We start from the raw sequence: 21,661 nt of genomic DNA on the forward strand, positions 1-21,661 counted from the left end.
TTGGACTTTAACTTACAAAATTAAGGTCAGTTGAGTTGCTTAAGATCACATTAGTCAGGGACAGTGGGACTACAAGCTGTGTTTTGTCTGCCGTGCATCCTCTATCAGTGTTCAGAAGCTAACAGCTGGAAGTCAGTTTAGAAGTATCAGGTTCAGCCCTCCTTATCGCTTCTTTTCCTAGAAAAATAAAAATTAGTAAGGCAGAAATGGTGAATTGGTTTATACATGACCTAATTAGTGACAGAAACAGGTTTCCTAACCTCCTAACTCCAAGGCCAATGTTTTTTCTGCAACTGAATACTTGTCTACTCAAAGGTTCCAGTCTGGCAAAATTTGATCCTATGAGAAACTAAGGTTATTGTCATTTTCTCCTTTTTGTTACCAGAAATTTCTTTTGATCCTTTAAAAACTTAAAAGGAACCAATGACATGATGGTGGCTGGGGAGGAGGTGGATGGGATCAGTGAAAAAGAACAGCCTCGGGTAAAGAAGAGCATTTACCACTGATACCGTTTAGAATTGTCAGCATGTGGTAATAATAAAAGCAAGATCATATTTTGATCAGTTTTATTACATTTTCCAATTTAAAACAACACACTGTCTTATTGCCAAAACATGGAGTGGCAATTCAAAACTGTGTCAGTATTAGAACATGTTTCTCTGGGCTCTGGAAAGCACAAAAAGGACAAAAGAAGCAAATACACTCAAGCAGTAAATTACACCCAATGTAAAATGATCTCCACTTCCCAGTAAGAAGACCCTACAAATAAAAAAGTTTGGCTCCCTTGATAATATAACATTTTAGGACTGTAGATGAAACAGTAAAATCACTCCATAAAAGTAGAATTTGTTCATTTAGTTATATATGTATTTTAAATTACTTGTGTCAATTCAGTTCAGTTGCTTAGTCATGTCCAACTCTTTGTGACCCCGTGGACCGCAGCACGCCAGGCCTCCCTGTCCATCGCCAACTCCTGGAGCTTGCTCAAATTCATGTCCATTGAGTCAGTGATGTCATCTAACCATCTCATCCTCTGTCCTCCCCCTTCTCCTGCCTTCAATCTTTCCCAGCATCAGGGTCTTTTCCAGTGAATCAGGTGTATGATGTAAAAATCATGTAAAATAACAATAAACATGGCAATTTTAAAATTTAAATTTTATATTTATATTTATATTATATTTATATTATATAATATTTATATTAAATTTATAATAAAAAATTAAAAAAATTTTCCCTATCCTTACACTGCACAAAACCATTTATTCAAGCTCTTAACATGCAAACTTGATAGCATTGCCTTCCTAATCACTAGAACCACTGAACAGTTTCCACAGTATGTAATCTTCATTTCCTTCTAAATTACTACATATTTCACATTTTATTTGAATATCTGTAGGAAGCTATCTCCAGAAAATTTACACAAGACAAAATTAGTCAACCCATAAACTTTAAAAATTTGTTTAAATTGGAGTATAATGCTTTACAATGTTGTGTTAGTTTCTCCTGTACAACAACATGAATCAGCCATCAGTTCAGTTCAGTTCAGTCACTCAGTCATGTCCGACTCTTTGCGACTCCATGAACCACAGCATGCCAGGCCTCCCTGCCCATCACCAACTCCCAGAGTTCACTCAAACTCATGTCCATTGAGTCAGTGATGCCATCCAGCCATCTCGTCCTCTGCCATACCCTTCTCCTCCTGCCCTCAATCTTTCCCAGCATCAGGGTCTTTTCAAATGAGTCAGCTCTTTGCATCAGGTGGCCAAAGTATTGGAGTTTCATCTTCAACATCAGTCCCTCCATAAACACCCAGGACTGATCTCCTTTAGGATGGACTGGTTGGATCTCCTTGCAGTCCAAGGGACTCTGCAAGAGTCTCTCCAACACCACAGTTCAAAAGCATCAATTCTTTGGTGCTCAGCTTTCTTCACAGTCCAACTCTCACATCCATATATGACTACTGGAAAAACCATAGCCTTGACTAGACGGACCTTTGTTGGCAAAGTAATGTCTCTACTTCTTAATATGCTATCTAAGTTGGTCATAACTTTCCTTTCAAGGAGCAAGCATCTTTTAATTTCATGGCTGCAGTCACCATCTGCAGTGATTTTGGGGCCCAGAAAAATAAAGTCAGACACTGTTTCCACTGTTTCCCCATCTATTTGCCATGAAGTGATGGGACCAGATGCCATGATCTTCGTTTTCTGAATGTTGAGCTTTAAGCCAACTTTTTCACTCTCCTCTTTCACTTTCATCAAGAGGCTCTTTAGTTCCTCTTCACTTTCTGCCATAAGGGTGGTGTCATCTGCATATCTGACGTTATTGATATTTCTCCCGGCAATCTTGATTCCACCTTGTGCTTCATCCAGCCCAGTGTTTCTCATGATGTACTCTGCATATAAGTTAAATAAGCAGGGTGACAATATACAGCCTTGACGTACTCCTTTTCCTATTTGGAACCAGTCTGTTGTTCCATGTCCAGTTCTAACTGTTGCTTCCTGACCTGTATACAGGTTTTTCAAGATGCAGGTCAGGTGGTCTGGTATTCCCATCTCTTTCAGAATTTTCCACAGTTTATTGAGATCCACACAGTCAAAGGCTTTGGCATAGTCAATAAAGCAGAAATAGATGTTTTTCTCAAACTTTCTTGCTTTTTCAATGATCCAGCAGATGTTGGCAATTTGATCTCTGGTTCCTCTGCCTTTTCTAAAACCGGCTTAAACTTCTGTCCCCTCCCACTCAAGCCTTCCTCCCAGCCCCACCATCCCACTCCTCTACATCATAACAGAGCACTGAACTGAGCCCCCTGTGCTATACCACAGCTTCCCACTAGTTATCCATTTCACAAATAGTAGTATACAGATGTCAGTGCTATTATTTCAATTTTTCCCACCCTCTCCTTCCCTCTGCTGTGTCCACAAGTCTATATTTCTGTCCTGCAAATAGGTTTATTTGTACCATTTTTCTAGATTCCATATGTATTTGATAATATACAATATTTGCTGTTTTCTTTCTGACATATGAACCTGAGTCTGTATGACAGACTCTAGGTTCATCCACAACACTACAAATGACCCAATATCATTCTTTTTCATGGCTGAGTAGCATTTCCCTGTTATATGCCCAACGTATTATTTATCCATTTATCTGCCAATGGACATTTAGGTTGCTTCCATGTCCTGGTTATTGTAAATAGTGCTGCAATGAACACTGGGGTACATGTGTCTTTTTGAATTATGATTTTCTCAGGGTATATGACCTGTAGTGGGAATGCTGGGTCATATGGTAGTTTTATTCAAAGTTTCTTAAGGAACCTCCATACTGTTTTCTACAGCAGTTGTATCAGTCTACATTCCCATCAACAGTACAAGAAGGATCCTGTTTCTCGACATCTTCTCCAGCATTTATTGTTTGTAGATTTGTCATGATTAAGTGGAGATTACACCAATGATGCAAGGAATCTTTAATATATGCAAATAAATCAATGTGATAAAACCATACTAACAAATTGAAAGATAAAAAATATGATAATTTCAATAGAATGCAGCAAATCTTTTGACAAAATTCAACACCCATTTAGCTCTCAAAAAATTGAGCATAGAAGGAACTTACCTCAACATAATAAAGGCCATATATGACAAACTCACATTGAAAATTATTCTTAATGGTAAAAACCTGAAAGTATTTCCTCTAAGATCACAAACAAGACAAGGCTGCTCACTCTCACCATTATTATTTGGCATAGTTCTGGAAGTCCATAGTTCTGGAAGTTCATGGCAATCAGAGAAGAAAAAGAAATAAAAGGAATCCAGATTGGAAAAGAAGAAGTATAACTATTACTGTTTGCAGATGACATGATACTATATACAGAAAATTCTAAAGATGGCATCAGAAAACTACTAGAGCTAACCAATGAATTCAATAAAGTCACAGGATACAAAATTAATACATAGAAATCTCTTGCATTCCTATACACTAACAGCAACAAATCAAAAAGAGAAATTAAGGAATAATCCCATTCAACACATCAAAAAGAATAAAATACTTAGAAATAAATATACCTAAGGAGAAAAAAGATCTGTATGCAGGAAACAGTGAAAGAAATCAAAGACAACACAAAGAGATGAAGAGATATACCATGTCTTTGGATTGGAAGAATTAATATTGTGAAAATAATTATACTACCTAAAGCAATCTATAGATTTAATGCAATTCCTATCAAATTACCAATGGAATTTTTCACAGAAATCAAATAAAAATTTTATAATTTTAATGAGAACACAAAAGACCCTGAATAGCCAAAGCAATCTTGAGAAAGAAAAATGGAATGAGCCTTCCTGACTTCAGACTATACTACAAAGCTACAATAATCAAGATGGTGTGGTACTGGCACAAAAACAGAAATATAAATCAATGGAACAGGATAGATAGACTAGAAATAAACCCACACCTATGGACACCTTACCTTTGACAAAGGAGGCAAGAATATACAATGGAGAAAATAGAGCCTCTTGAATAAATGGTGCTGGGAAAACTGGACATCTATATGTAAAAGAATGAAATAGAAGACTTCCTAACACCATACACAAAAATAAGTTCAAAATGGATTAAAAACTTAAATGTAAGGCCAGAAACTATAAAGCTCTTAGTGGAAAACATAGGTAGTACACTCTTTGACATAAATTGCAGCAAGATCTTTTTTGACCCACCTCCTGGAGTAATGGTAATAAAAACAAACAGGACCTAATTAAACTTAAAAACTTTTGCACAGCAAAAGAAACCATAAACAAGATGCAAAGACAGCCTTCAGAGTAGGAGAAAATATCTGAAAATGAAGCAACTGACAAAGGATTTATCTCCAAAATATACAAGCAGCAAATGCAGCTCAATTAAAAAAAAAAAAAAAAACAGACATTTTAATTAGAGAAATGCAAGCCCATATACTTTTAAATAGTGACTTTTGTTTTGTTTTTAGTTTTTACTTTAGTTGAAAATTTTTTGCTGGAAAGTTTTACTGTATTGCTTTTTAAAGTGACCTTTGAAAGGCTTATTTTAAGCAATATCCAACCTTGAAATTGTGCGATTAGACTCCAAGGAATAATTACTAAATCCTTGAATATCATGCCTCCATTTTAACCTAATCTGTAAATGACCTCACCTTATCTTTGGGCATAGAAGTTAAATCATTCAGTCTCAAGCTGGCATTAAGAAGAAAGCAATGACACACAGTGCTGTGGGAGAATATAAAGATCTCTCTGCTTTCACTTTAAGAGTATTAACAGTAAATTTGATAAGAAAGATTTGGACTAATAAATGAAAACAAATCCAAATACCTGTGGAATAGACTATGCTGTGAAAACTTTGACTGTTGATTAAATTATTCACTTTTAATTTTTAGGCTAGGCAGAGTATTAGAATTTTTAAAAATGAGAGAAATGTAACTCTTATCTTTAGCCTTCTATGGCACCTTGAACAAATCAACTAGACTTGTTGGGTTTATTTTCTTAACTGTAAAATGAGATGCTTAAATCCCAGGTTCCTATAAAATTCTATGAAGATGACATTTTAAAAAGTTATGTGAAAAAGACATCTGAATTTAACTATCTGTCAAAAGACATATTCAGAGTACACGAACCATCTAAAAAGGAAAAAAAAAGGAGGGGGGAACAATTCATATTTTTAACAATAAGTAAAGACTTGAAAAGGCACTTCAGAAGAAAAGGACATTCATATTTCCAATAAGCACATGAAAAGATGCTCATCTTTGGTCATAAGAAATGCAAACTGAAAATGCAATGTGATAAAACTACATCCCACTAGGATGATTTTTTTTTATTACCAAATATTTGCAAAGACATAGAGCAAATGGAACTAATGGGAATGTAAAGTGGTACAGCCATCTCATAAAACTGTCAGTATCTGCTAAATCTGAACATGATCCAGCACTTCCACTCTTAGGTGTGTGTCAAACAACATAAAATATTCATAGCAGCTTTATGCATAACAGACAAATCTAGAAACAACCTCAATGTCCACCAGTAGTAGAATGAGTAAACTAATTGTAATGTTATATACTGAAACTTATATACAATTATGAAAAAGACTGAATTACTGCTACATTCAACAGCATGCATGAATCTCAGAGACATTAACAATGTGCAAAAGAAACCAGACACAAAAGAATATTTCATTTACATGCAGTTCAAAGACAAGCAAAATTAATCCTTGGTGACACAAATCAAAATATGGTAACCTTTGGAAGCAGAATACTGATTGGGAGGCTGAGAATGTTTTAAATTTTGATTTAGGTTGTAGTTGTATGGTTTTATTCATTTATAAAATTGCATTAAGCTTTATTATACCTATTGTCAATTAAAAATAGATTTATAAAAATTTATCATTTTACAGTATTATATGATGTCATATGAATTATAAGATGATTGCTGCTTGACAGGAAATCTATGACAACCTAGATGGTGTGTTAGAAAGCAAAGACATCACTTTGCCAACAAAGGTCCATATAGGCAAGGCTGTGGTCTTTCAGTAGTCATGTACAGAGAGAGCTGGACCATAAATAAGGTAGAGTACTGAAGAACTGATGCTTTCAAACTGTGGTGCTGGAGAAGACTTAAGAGTCCCTTGGACAGCAAGAAAATCAATCTTGAAATAAATCAACCCTGAATACTCATTGGAAGGACTGACACTGAAACTGGAGCTTCAATACTTCAGCCACCTGATGTGAACAGCCGACTCACTGGAAAATACTCTGATGCTGGGAAAGATTGAAGGCAGAAGGAGAATAGGGCAACAGAGGATGAGATGGTTAGATGGCATCACTAATTCAATGGACATTAGCTTGGGCAAACTCTGGAATATGGTGAGAGACAGGGAAGCCTGGCATGCTGCAGATCAGGGGGTCTTGAAGAGTCAGACACAACTTGGCAACTGAACAATAACATGATGTCAAAAAATTCACTCCCCAAATTTTTATGAGTGAAAAAAGATAGATCTGAAGTTTGCTAATTAATTCAGTAAGGATCAGGTCTGCACATCAAGATTCCCAATCAGAGAAAATAGCCCCATTTGGGATGAAGCCATAAGGCATCATCAAGAGTAACAAGAGATTGGTGACAACTTTGATGACATGAACCTCTCTGAGTGCCTCCTCCATGACATCTACACCTATGGTTTTGAGACACCTTCTGCCATCCAGCTCTGAACAATTCTTCATTTTATCAAGGACTATGATGTGACTGCTCAAGCCCAATCTGGGATTGGTAAAATGGCAACCTTTGCCATATCAATTCTGCAACAGAATGAATTGGATCTAAAGACCACCAGGCCTTGGTCCTAGCAGCCATTCAGAGTTGGCTCAACAGATACAGAAGGAAGTCACAGCATTAGGAAATTATATGGGTGCCCCCTGCCATGCCTCCATTGGGCGTACACCCACTGCGAGTACTAATGTGTGTGCTGAGGGGCAGAAGTTACAAGTAGAAGCTCTCATTTCACTGTGGGTACCCTAGGCCATAGGTTTGATATGCTTAACCAGAGACACCTTTCTCTCAAACACATCAAGATATTTATAAGAGATGAAGTTGATGAAATGATTAAGGACCAGAAGATCTATGACATATTCCAAAAGCTTAATAGCAAAACCCAGGTGGTTCTGCTGTCAGCTACAATGCCTTCCAGTGTGCTTGAAGTGACCAAGTTCATGAGGGATTCAATTCAAATTCTTGTCAAGAAAGAAGAGTTGACACTGGAGGGTATCCACCAATTCCACATCAATGTGGAATGAGAGAAGTGGAAATCAGACTCACTGTGTGACTTAAACAAAACCTTGACCATTACACAGGCTGTCATCTTCAACACCTGAAGGAAGGCCCACTGGTTCACTAAGAAGATGCAAACCTGAGACTTCACTGTCTCTGCCATGAGCAGAGATATGAACCAAAAAATGAGATGTAATCATGAGGGAGTTCCCCTCTGGCTCTAGCAGAGTATTGATTACCATTGACCTACTGGCTACAGGTATCAATGTGCAGCAGGCTTCCTTAGTCATAAACTATGACCTTCCCACCAACAGTAAAAATTGCGTCCATATGATCAGTCATGGTGAACGTTTTGGTTGTGATAGTGTGGCTATTAACATGATGACAGGCCTTGGAGACAACTTCTGCAACACCTCTAATGAAGAGCTGGCCCTCAGTGTAGCTGACCACATCTGACAGCAGCTGTTCTACTATCTAGCCCCAGCCAGGAATCGACCTTTGGGGGACCAAGGAGCAGCAAGAAGGGGGAGGAAGGGACCCAAGGCCCGGACATCTCACCATTTTTTTTCTTTGAATAAATGTTGCTTTTTGAGGCAAAAGAAGGAACCATGAATATGCTGGACACCTTTTCTTTGGGGGAGGCCCCAAAACACTAATCACTTTCCCTAACCTAGTCAGCCTCTGGACTCCAGAGGCTCTCTCCACCCTAACTGAACTCTTCTGGAAATTGTTCAAGAGTGGGGAGGGGGCTGTAAGCTGTCACTCATTTCACATGCTGGACCAAATCTGGAGGGAGGGCACCTGAGTTAGCTGGGCAGAGGATCGCCCCAGGTGACAGGGGTGGCTCCTGTTACATTGATTTGTATAGTACCCATTCGTATATACCAATTCAGGAAATCAATTAAATGAGTTGGAAATTAAATGACTTAGAAATTGAAAAAAAAATTCTCTTAATTACTATTTCTTCAGTTTAATTTAAGTATCAAATTTAATATTTTATTTTTAAATCAAATGTTTAGTATGTGATCCCATTTTCCTAAAATTATTTCTACTTATATAGCCAAATATGCAATATTCACAAAATATTCACCAAATGTTAATGATTTTTTCCAGATGGTGAAATTGAGAGAAAAATTTATTTTTGTCATGGACTTTTCTATATTGTTTGATTTTTTATAATGGAATGTATAATTTTAACAAACATCATAGAGCCATTATGCTTTAAGAAAAATGAATAAAGCTATATTGATAACATGCCTGGCGACTGGCCCTGGGAAAGATAATCAACAGAGTTTGGGTAACTCAACATTGGCAACAAAACCCATAGCCAGCATCAGTCTAAAATCCCTGCCTCCTTTATGCTCCTTTCTTTGAGCCAGCTGCACTGTTGTTAAAGACTGAGGATACCACTAAGAAGCTCTGTAGCTCATCTCAGGGCTAAACCTGTTCCATGAGCCCATGACTACCAATGATCCAGCAATCCCACTCTTGGGCATATATCTAGAGAAAACCATAATTTGAAAAGATAGGTACCCCAGTGTTCACTGAAGCACTGTTTACAATAGCCAAGACATGGAAGAAATCTAAATGTCCATTGATGGAGGAACAGATAAAGAAGATGTTATACATACACACACTGGAATTTTACTCAGCCACTAAAAAGAATAAAATAATGTCCCTTGAAGCCATATGGATGGACCTAGAGCTTGTTATACTGAATGGTACAAATCACACAGAGAAGGACAAATATCATATGATATTGCTTAAAAGGGAAATCTAAAAAAAAAAAAATAGTACAATTGAACCTATTTTAAAAACAACAGAGTCACAGATATCGAAAATAAACTTATGGTTGCCATGGGGAAGGGGAGGAAGGATAAATTGGGAAATTGGGACTGACATATACACACCACTATATATAAAATAGGGAATCCCTGGTGGCTCAGAGGTTAAAGCATCTGCCTGCAATGCAGGAGACCCGGGTTTGATACCTGAGCTGGGAAGATCCTCTGGAGAAGGAAATGGCAATCCACTCCAGTATTCTTGCCTGGAGAATCCCATGGAGGGAAGAGCCTGGTAGGCTACAGTCCATGGGGTCGCAAAGAGGTGGACACGACTGAGCTACTTCACTCACTTCACATATATAAACTAGGAAATTAATAAGAATGTACTGTATAGCATGGGTAACTCTACTCAATACTCTCTAATGACCTATATGGAAATGGAATCTAAAAATGAGTGGCTATATGTACAACTGATTTACTCTGCTATACACCTGAAACTAACACATTATAAATTGATTATACTCCAATAAAAATTAATTTTAAAAAAAGATCCTTTGGCCACTCTTCCCCTACTGCTGTCACCCTTACACTTCTCCCAGTCACCTCTCCCACAGCTGCAATTACGACCTACTTTTCCAGGTCCTTTAGCCATCTACACTGCTATGGACAGGATGCCTCTTCCTCTTTGCTGCTGCTGCTGCTGCTAAGTCGCTTTAGTCATGTCCGACTCTATGACATAAAGCCCACCAGGCTCCCCCTTTCCCGGGATTCTCCAGGTAAGAACACTGGAGTGGGTTGCCATTTCCTTCTCCAATGCATGAAAGTGGAAAGTGAAAGTGATGTCGCTCAGTTGTGTCCTACTCTTCGCGACCCTATGGACTGCAGCCTACCAGGCTCCTCCATCCATGGGATTTTCCAGGCAAGAGTACTGGAGTGGGGTGCCATTGCTTTCTTCCTCCTTAGATAGGCTCTAATGCATATGTCCTTTCTCCTCCCTGAGTCAAACTGAACCCATGAAGATTGTATGAAGTTTGAATATATGATATTATTCCCCACAGCAGAGGGCTGTTGACCCCCAAATTGTGGATATTTGTCAAAGTTGACACTATTACTTTTAACAGTCTGATTATCTTTCCTACCTGGGGGAAGGAGTTTCCCTTTGTAGATCTTTTCTTAAGAGACAAGGTCTCACTACTCTGACATAAAAAACATGAAATGTCTTTTGCAGCTATTAGCAGAGACTGTATCTTCAACTATGCCAGTAGGAACTTCCACTGAAGGCTTGGAATCCTGAGGGAGCTGTGTAAGTTGCAGGCCCAGCTGGTTGCTCAAAGGATGATTGCAGAGTTAAGATTCCATGGATGATGGCAAGAGTTACCCCATGATGGCACCAGTGGCATTCCACCAGACTTTTCTGAGATATGAATTTGGGTATTTTCAGACACCCTAAATTCCTTGATTCATCACTACTCCCCAAGCCTGATTCTTCTGTAAGCTACCAAATACATGTTTCCAATAGATATCTCTTCTCTCAGATCCATCCAGATGTGGCCTCTTTTGTTTGCAATTAGAAACCCTTCTGTTCATGGGGTTCTCAAGGCAAGAACTTCCAGATGTTCCAGCTGGATTTAGAAAATGCAGAGGAATCAGAGATGAAATTGCCAACATCCGCTGGATCATAGAAAAAGCAAGAGAGTTCCAGAAAAACATCTACTTTATGTTTTATGGACTATGACAAAGCCTTTGACTGTGTGGATCACAACAAACTGGAAAATTCTTAAAGAGATGGGAATACCAGACCACCTGACCTGCCTCCTGAGAAATCTGTATGCTGGTCAAGAAGCAACAGTTAGAACCAGACATGGAACAACAGACTGGTTCCAAATCAGGAAAGGAGTATGTCAAGGCTGTATGTACATCATGTGAAATGCCAGGCCAGATGAAGCACAAGCTAGAATCAAGATTTCTGGAAGAAATATCAGTAACTTCAGATATGTAGATGACACCTTCTTTATGGCAGAGAGTGAAGAACTAAAGAGCCCTCTTGAGGAAAGTGAAAGAAAGACGAGAGTGAAAAAGCTGGCTTAAAACTCAATATTCAGAAATCTAAGATCATGGCATCCGGTCTCATCACTTCATGACAAATAGATGGGGAAACAATAGAAACAGTGACAGACTTTATTTTCTTGGGCTCCAAATCACTGCAGATGGTGACTGCAGCCATGAAACTAAACTTGACTTCCTGGAGGAGGAGCTAAGATGGCGGAGGAGTAGGATAGGGAAAACACTTTCTTCCCCACAAATTCATCAAAAGAACATTTGAACGCTGAGTAAATTCCACAAAACAACTTCTGAATGCTGGCAGAGGACATCAGGCACCCAGAAAAGCAACCCAAGTCTTCGAAAGGAGGTAGGAAAAAATATAAAAGACAAAAAAAAGGGACAAAAGAGGGAGGGACAGAGTTCCGTCCCGGGAAGGGAGTCTTAAAAAGAGAGAAGTTTCCAAACACCAGGAAACCTTCTCACTGCCGAATCTGTGCCGAGCCTTGGAAGCACAGAGGGCAACATAACGGAGGAAAAATAAACAAACAATTAAAACCCGCACATTGAGAGCCCTACGGTAACTCCCCCAGTGGAGAAGCAGCGTAGACGCCTGCATCCGCCATTAGCAAGAGGGGGCTGGGCAGGGAGGCACGGCGCGGGCTGCATCCCGCAAGAATCTGGCCTGAATACCCCGAGCGCTATCTGAGCGAAATAATTTGGGCTAGCAAACCAGACTGTGGGATATCTACTGCGCGAAAAGCCAGCCCTAACCTATGACACCGCCAGGCCCGTGCACAGAACAAAGGACTAAACAGAGATAGCTGGCAGCAGACCATCCCCCTCCGGTGATAGGCAGCCAGAGCCGGAAGGGGGGCAATTGCAGCCCCAGAGAGACATTATCTATAAAACTGTAAGCAGGCTTCTTTGCTAACTAAAACTTCTTGGGGGTCTGGACGGTCAACATCTGCCTGAGAAGGTGTGCCGGTGCACACCTAGATGACCAAGCGGCGGGGAGGCGATAAGTCGCAGCAATCGCGCGTGCCAAAAACCTCATCACCTGAGCTGCTCAGATCTGGGAAGGGCACAAAATGCAGGCCCAACCGAGTCTGCGCCTCTGAGGACTACCTGAGTGCCTGAACCTGAGTGGCTTGGACCTGGGACGTACAGGCAGCCCAGGGCCGGCCGCGGATGGTTCCCGGCGGAGCAACCTAGAGTCTGAGCAGTGTGAGCAGAGAGGCTACACGCGCTGTGAACAGGGGGTAGACCCAGTGTGGCTGAGGCACTTCGAGCACACGCCAGTGTTATTTGTTTGCAGCATCCCTCCCTACCTCCCCTCAGCGCGACTGAACAATTTGAGCCTAATAAAAAAAAAAAAAAGTGTCCTCCACCGTCACCTTTGTGTCAGGGTGGAAACCAGACACTGAAGAGACCAGCAAACAGAAGAAGCTATAACAGAGGGAACTGCCTTGGAAGCTACAGGCAATAGATTAAAACCCTGTGGTTAGTACCAACTACATAGGAAGGGGCCTATAGATCTTGAGAAATATAAGTCGGACCAAGGAACTAGCCAAAAATGAACTGAACCCACAATACTCACAACAAAACTGGAGAAAGTCCTAGATATATTTTTACTATTTGTACGATCATTCTTTTTTTTTTTTTAATTATTTTTTAATTAAAAAAATTTTTAAGTCCTCTATTATTCCTTTAATTTCCACTTTTATAACTAATTGCTTTTGCAAAAAAAAAAAAGAAGACCCTATTTTTTAAATTAAACTTCATATATATATATTTTTTAATAATTTTTTGACCTTTTTTTTTTCCTTCTTTTCGTTAACATTGTATTTTTGAAATTCCAAACTCTACTCTATTTTTTTTTTTTTTACTCTAGATTTTTAATTTTAGCTTTTTGGTATTTGTTATCAATTTTGTACCTATAGTTTTTTTTTTATATATATATAATTTCTGTGACCCTTTTTTTTTTTTTTTTTTTTTTTTTCTCTGTTTCTTTCTCTTCTTCTTTTAAATAACATTGTATATCTGAAATTCCAAATTCTACTCTAGATTTTTAATTTATGCTTTTTGGTATTTGTTATCAATTTTGTATCTGTATTTTTTTTTATAATTTATGCGACTTTGTTTGTTATTGTTTGTTTTTTTCTCTCTCTTTCTTTTTCTTCTTCTTTTTTTAACATTGTATTTTTGAAATTCCAAACTCTACTCTAGATTTTTAACTTTTGCTTTTTGGTATTAGTTATCAATTTTGTACCTATATTTTCTTTATAATTTTCGCGACCTTGTTTGTATTTGTTTGTTCATTTTTTCTCTCTTTCTTTTCCTTCTTCTTTTCTTTAACATCGTATTTTTGAAATTCCAAACTCTACTCTAGATTTTTAATTTTTGCTTTTATGTATTTGTTACCAATTTTGTACCTTTAAGAACCCAATCTTCAGTACCCATTTTTCCCTAGGAGTGAGATTACTGGCTTAACTGCTCTCTCTCCCTTTGGACTTCCCTTTTTCTCCACCAGGTCGCCTGTGTCTCCTCCCTAACCCCTCTCTACTCTACCCAACTCTGTGAATTTCTGTGTGTTCCAGACGGTGGAGAACACTTAGGGAACTGATTACTGGCTGGATCTGTCTCCCTCCTTTTCATTCGCCCCATTTATCCTCCTGGCCACCTCTGCCACCTTCCTCCTTCTTCTCTTCTCTGTATAACTCTGTGAACAACTCTGAGCGGTCCAGTTGTGGAGTGCACATAAGGAAGAGATTACTGAATAGCCCACTCTCTCCTCTATTGATTCCACCTCGTCTCATTCGCGTCACCTCTAACTCCCTCCTCACTCTTTTCTTCTCCATATAACGCTGTAAACCTCTCTGGGTGAAACAAGTTTCAGGGCAAGACATACAAAGCAAATTCTCCAGCAGCAAGGAACACAGCCTGAGCTCCAAGATACAGGCAGCCCAAAGTCACCCCCAAACCATAGACATCCCATAACTCAATACTGGACATTTCATTGCACTCCAGAGAGAAGAAATACAGCTCCACCCACCAGAACACTGACACAAGCTTCCCTAACCAAGAAACCTTGACAAGCCACCTGTACAAACCCACACAGACCAAGGAAACACCACAATAAAGAGAACTCCACAAACTGCCAGAATACAGAAAGGACACCCCAAACTCAGCAATTTAAACAAGACGAAGAGACAGAGGAATATCCAGCAGATAAAGGAACAGGATAAATGCCCACCAAACCAAACAAAAGAGGAAGAGATAGGGAATCTACCTGATAAAGAATTCCGAATAATGATAGTGATATTGATCCAAAATCTTGAAATCAAAATGGAATCACAGATAAATAGCCTGGAGACAAAGATTGAGAAGATGCAAGAAAGGTTTAACAAGGACCTAGAAGAAATAAAAGAAAGTCAATATATAATGAATAATGCAATAAATGAAATTAAAAACACTCTGGAGGCAACAAATAGTAGAATAACAGAGGCAGAAGATAGGATTAGTGAATCAGAAGATAGAATGGTAGAAATAAATGAATCAGAGAGGATAAAAGAAAAACAAATCAAAAGAAATGAGGACAATCTCAGAGACCTCCAGGACAATATTAAATGCTACAACATTTGAATCATAGGGGTCCCAGAAGAAGAAGACAAAAAGAAAGACCATGAGAAAATACTTGAAGAGATAATAGTTGAAAACTTCCCTAAAATGGGGAAGGAAATAATCACCCAAGTCCAGGAAACCCAGAGAGTCCCAAACAGGATAAACCCAAGGCGAAACACCCCAAGACACATATTAATCAAATTAACAAAGATCAAACACAAAGAACAAATATTAAAAGCAGCAAGGGAAAAACAACAAATAACATACAAGGGAATTCCCATAAGGATAACAGCTGATCTTTCAATAGAAACTCTTCAAGCCAGGAGGGAATGGCAAGACATACTTAAAATGATGAAAGAAAATAACCTACAGCCCAGATTATTGTACCCAGCAAGGATTTCATTCAAGTATGAAGGAGAAATCAAAAGCTTTTCAGACAAGCAAAAGCTGAGAGAATTCTGCACCACCAAACCAGCTCTCCAACAAATAGTAAAGGATATTCTCTAGACAGGAAACACAAAAATGGTGTATAAATCTGAACCCAAAACAATAAAGTAAATGGCAATGGGATCATACTTTTCAGTAATTACCTTAAACGTAAATGGGTTGAATGCCCCAACCAAAAGACAAAGACTGGCTGAATGGATACAAAAACAAGACCCCTACATATATTGTCTACAAGAGACCCACCTCAAAACAGGAGGCACATACAGACTGAAAGTGAAGGGCTGGAAAAAGATTTTCCATGCAAATAGGGACCAAAAGAAAGCAGGAGTAGCAATACTTATATCAGATAAAATAGACTTTAAAACAAAGGGTGTGAAAAGAGACAAAGATGGTCACTACATAATGATCAAAGGATCAATCCAAGAAGAAGATATAACAATTATAAATATATATGCAGCCAACATGGGAGCGCTGCAATATGTAAGACAAATGCTAACAAGTATGAAAGGAGAAATCAACAATAACACAATAATAGTGGGAGACTTTAACACCCCACTCACACCTATGGATAGATCAACCAAACAGAAAATTAACAAGGAAACACAAACGTTAAAGGATACAATAGAACAGTTAGACCTAATTGATATCTATAGGACATTTCATCCCAAAACAATGAATTTCACCTTTTTCTCAAGCGCACATGGAACTTTCTCCAGGATAGATCACATCCTGGGCCATAAATCTAGCCTTGGTAAATTCAAAAAAGCAGAAATCATTCCAAGCATCTTTTCTGACCACAATGCAATAAGATTAGATCTCAATTACAGGAGAAAAACTATTTAAAATTCCAACATATGGAGGCTGAACAACACGCTGCTGAATAACCAACAAATCACAGAAGAAATCAAAAAAGAAATCAAAATTTGCATAGAAACTAATGAAAATGAAAACACAACAACCCAAAACCTGTGGGACACTGTAAAAGCAGTCCTAAGGGGAAAGTTCATAGCAATACAGGCATACCTCAAGAAACAAGAAAAAAAGTCAAATAAATAACCTAACCCTACACCTAAAGCAACTAGAAAAGGAAGAAATGAAGAACCCCAGGGTTAGTAGAAGGAAAGAAAACATAAAAATTAGGGCAGAAATAAATACAAAAGAGACCATAGCAAAAATCAACAAAGCCAAAAGCTGGTTCTTTGAAAGGATAAATAAAATTGACAAACCATTAGCCAGACTCATCAAGAAACAAAGGGAGAAAAATCAAATCAATAAAATTAGAAATGAAAATGGAGAGATCACAACAGACAACACAGAAATACAAAGGATCATAAGAGACTACTATCAACAATTATATGCCAATAAAATGGACAACATGGAAGAAATGGAAAAATTCTTAGAAAAGTACAACTTTCCAAAACTGGACCAGGAAGAAATAGAAAATCTTAACAGACCCATCACAAGCACGGAAATTGAAGGAACATACCTCAACATAATAAAAGCTATATATGACAAACCCACAGCAAACATTATCCTCAATGGTGAAAAATTGAAAGCATTTCCTCTAAAGTCAGGAACAAAACAAGGGTGCCCACTTTCACCATTACTATTCAACATAGTTTTGGAAGTTTTGGCTACAGCAATCAGAGCAGAAAAAGAAATAAAAGGAATCCAAATTGGAAAAGAAGAAGTAAAACTCTCACTATTTGCAGATGACATGATCCTCTACATAGAAAACCCTAAAGACTCCACCAGAAAATTACTAGAACTAATCAATGATTATAGTAAAGTTGCAGGATATAAAATCAACACACAGAAATCCCTTGCATTCCTATACACTAATAATGAGAAAACAGAAAGAGAAATTAAGGACACAATTCCATTCACCATTGCAACGAAGAGAATAAAATACTTAGGAATATATCTACCTAAAGAAACTAAAGACCTATATATAGAAAACTATAAAACACTGGTGAAAGAAATCAAAGAGGACACTAATAGATGGAGAAATATACCATGTTCATGGATTGGAAGAATCAATATAGTGAAAATGAGTATACTACCCAAAGCAATTTATAGATTCAATGCAATCCCTATCAAGCTACCAACAGTATTCTTCACAGAGCTAGAACAAATAATTTCACAATTTGTATGGAAAAACAAAAAACCTCGAATAGCCAAAGCGATCTTGAGAAAGAAAAATGGAACTGGAGGAATCAACCTACCTGACTTCAGGCTCTACTACAAAGCCACAGTTATCAAGACAGTATGGTACTGGCACAAAGACAGAAATATAGATCAATGGAACAAAATAGAAAGCCCAGAGATAAATCCACGCACATATGGACACCTTATCTTTGACAAAGGAGGCAAGAATATACAGTGGATTAAAGACAATCTCTTTAACAAGTGGTGCTGGGAAATCTGGTCAACCACTTGTAAAAGAATGAAATAGAACACTTTCTAACACCATATACAAAAATAAACTCAAAATGGATTAAAGATCTCAACATAAGACCAGAAACTATAAAACTCCTAGAGGAGAACATAGGCAAAACACTCTCTGACATACATCACAGCAGGATCCTCTATGACCCACCTCCCAGAATATTGGAAATAAAAGCAAAAATAAACAAATGGGACCTAATTAAACTTAAAAGCTTCTGCACATCAAAGGAAACTATTAGCAAGGTGAAAAGACAGCCTTCAGAATGGGAGAAAATAATAGCAAATGAAGCAACCGACAAACAACTAATCTCAAAAATATACAAGCAACTCCTACAGCTCAACTCCAGAAAATAAATGACCCAATCAAAAAATGGGCCAAAGATCTAAATAGACATTTCTCCAAAGAAGACATACAGATGGCTAACAAACACTTGAAAAGATGTTCAACATCACTCTTTATCAGAGAAATGCAAATCAAAACCACTATGAGGTACCATTTCACACCAGTCAGAATCTGATCCAAAAGTCTACAAATAATAAATGCTGGAGAGGGTGTGGAGAAAAGGGAACCCTCTTACACTGTTGGTGGGAATGCAAATTAGTAGAGCCACTATGGAGAACAGTGTGGGAGATTCCTTAAAAACTGGAAATAGAACTGCCTTATGATCCAGCAATCCCACTGCTGGGCATACACACTGAGGAAACCAGAAGGGAAAGAGACACGTGTACCCCAATGTTCATCGCAGCACTGTTTATAATAGCCAGGACATGGAAGCAACCTAGATGTCCATCAGCAGATGAATGGATAAGAAAGCTGTGGTACATATACACAATGGAGTATTACTCAGCCATTAAAAAAGAATACATTTGAATCAGTTCTAATGAGGTGGATGAAACTGGAGACTATTATACAGAGTGAAGTAAGCCAGAAGGAAAAACATAAATACAGTATACTAACGCATGTATATGGAATTTAGAAAGATGGTAACGATAACCCTGTGTACGAGACAGCAAAAGAGACACTGATGTATAGAACAGTCTTATGGACTCTGTGGGAGAGGGTGGGAAGATTTGGGAGAATGTCATTGAAACATGTGAAATGTCATGTATGAAACGAGATGCCAGTCCAGGTTCAGTCGATGCTGGATGCTTGGGGCTGGTGCGCTGGGAAGGCCCAGGGGATGGTATGGGGAGGTTGGGAGGGAGGAGGGTTCAGGATGGGGAGCATGTGATTTTTTAAAAAATAAAATTAAAAAAAAATAAAACTCCCAGGTACCTGTAAAAAAAAAAAAAAAAAAAAAAGAAATTGTAATCAGAAATCTTCCAGCAAACAAAAGCCCAGGTCCAGACGGCTTCACAGCTGAATTCTACCAAAATTTTAGAGAAGAGCTAACACCTATCCTGCTCAAACTCTTCCAGAAAATTGCAGAGGAAGGTAAACTTCCAAACTCATTCTATGAGGCCACCATCACCCTAATACCAAAACCTGACAAAGATCCCACAAAAAAAGAAAACTACAGGCCAATATCACTGATGAACATAGATGCAAAAATCCTTAACAAAATTCCAGCAATCAGAATCCAACAACACATTAAAAAGATCATACACCAAGTGATCATGACCAAGATCATGACCAAGTGGGCTTTATCCCAGGGATGCAAGGATTCTTCAATATCTGCAAATCAATCAATGTAATACACCACATTAACAAATTGAAAAATAAAAACCATATGATTATCTCAATAGATGCAGAGAAAGCCTTTGACAAAATTCAACATCCATTTATGATAAAAACTCTCCAGAAAGCAGGAATAGAAGGAACATACCTCAACATAATAAAAGCTATATATGACAAACCCACAGCAAACATAATCCTCATTGGTGAAAAATTGAAAGCATTTCCTCTAAAGTCAGGAACAAGACAAGGGTGCCCACTTTCACCATTACTATTCAACATAGTTTTGGCCACAGCAATCGGAGCAGAAAAAGAAATAAAAGGAATCCAAATTGGAAAAGAAGAAGTAAAACTCTCACTATTTGCAGATGACATGATCCTCTACATAGAAAACCCTAAAGACTCCACCAGAAAATTACTAGAACTAATCAATGATTATAGTAAAGTTGCAGGATATAAAATCAACACACAGAAATCCCTTGCATTCCTATACACTAATAATGAGAAAACAGAAAGAGAAATTAAGGAAATAGTTCCATTCACCATTGCAATGGAAAGAATAAAATACTTAGGAATATATCTACCTAAAGAAACTAAAGACCTATATATAGAAAACTATAAAACACTGGTGAAAGAAATCAAAGAGGACACTAATAGATGGAGAAATATACCATGTTCATGGATTGGAAGAATCAATATAGTGAAAATGAGTATACTACCCAAAGCAATTTATAGATTCAATGCAATCCCTATCAAGCTACCAACAGTATTCTTCACAGAGCTAGAACAAATAATTTCACAATTTGTATGGAAATGCAAAAAACCTCGAATAGCCAAAGCTATCTTGAGAAAGAAGAAGGGAACTGGAGGAATCAACCTACCTGACTTCACGCTGTATTACAAAGCCACAGTTATCAAGACAGTATGGTACTGGCACAAAGACAGAAATATTGATCAATGGAACAAAATAGAAAGCCCAGAGATAAATCCACATACATATGGACACCTTATCTTTGACAAAGGAGACAAGAATATACAATGGATTAAAGACAATCTCTTTAACAAGTGGTGCTGGGAAAACTGGTCAACCACTTGTAAAAGAATGAAACTAGAACACTTTCTAACACCATATACAAAAATAAACTCAAAATGGATTAAAGATCTCAATGTAAGACCAGAAACTATAAAACTCCTAGAGGAGAACATAGGCAAAACACTCTCTGACATACATCACAGCAGGATCCTCTATGACCCACCTCCCAGAATATTGGAAATAAAAGCAAAAATAAACAAATGGGACCTAATTAAACTTAAAAGCTTCTGCACATCAAAGGAAACTGTTAGCAAGGTGAAAAGGCAGCCTTCAGAATGGGAGAAAATAATAGCAAATGAAGCAACTGACAAACAACTAATCTCAAAAATATACAAGCAACTCCTACAGCTCAACTCCAGAAAAATAAATGACACAATAAAAAAATGGGCCAAAGAACTAAATAGACATTTCTCCAAAGAAGACATACAGATGGCTAACAAACACATGAAAAGATGGTCAACATCACTCATTATCAGAGAAATGCAAATCAAAACCACTATGAGGTACCATTTCACACCAGTCAGAATGGCTGCGATCCACAAGTCTACAAGCAATAAATGCTGGAGAGGGTGTGGAGAAAAGGGAACTCTCTTATACTCTTGGTGGGAATGCAAACTAGTACAGCCACTATGGAGAACAGTGTGGAGACTCCTTAAAAAACTGGAAATAGAACTGTCTTATGATCCAGCAATCCCACTGCTGGGCATACACACTGAGGAAACCAGAAGATAAAGAGACACGTGTACCCCAATGTTCATTGCAGCACTGTTTATAA

General features: G+C 38.0%; 1 pseudogene; it reads left to right on the top strand.

Moving 5' to 3' along the window:
* Nucleotides 1-614: 614 nt before the first annotated feature.
* Nucleotides 615-8,231, top strand: LOC102275022 (eukaryotic initiation factor 4A-I pseudogene; annotated as a pseudogene).
* The last annotated feature ends 13,430 nt before the right edge of the window (nucleotides 8,232-21,661 follow it).

The sequence above is a fragment of the Bos mutus genome, chromosome 6, assembly GCF_027580195.1.
Source record: "Bos mutus isolate GX-2022 chromosome 6, NWIPB_WYAK_1.1, whole genome shotgun sequence".
NCBI lineage: Eukaryota > Metazoa > Chordata > Mammalia > Artiodactyla > Bovidae > Bos > Bos mutus.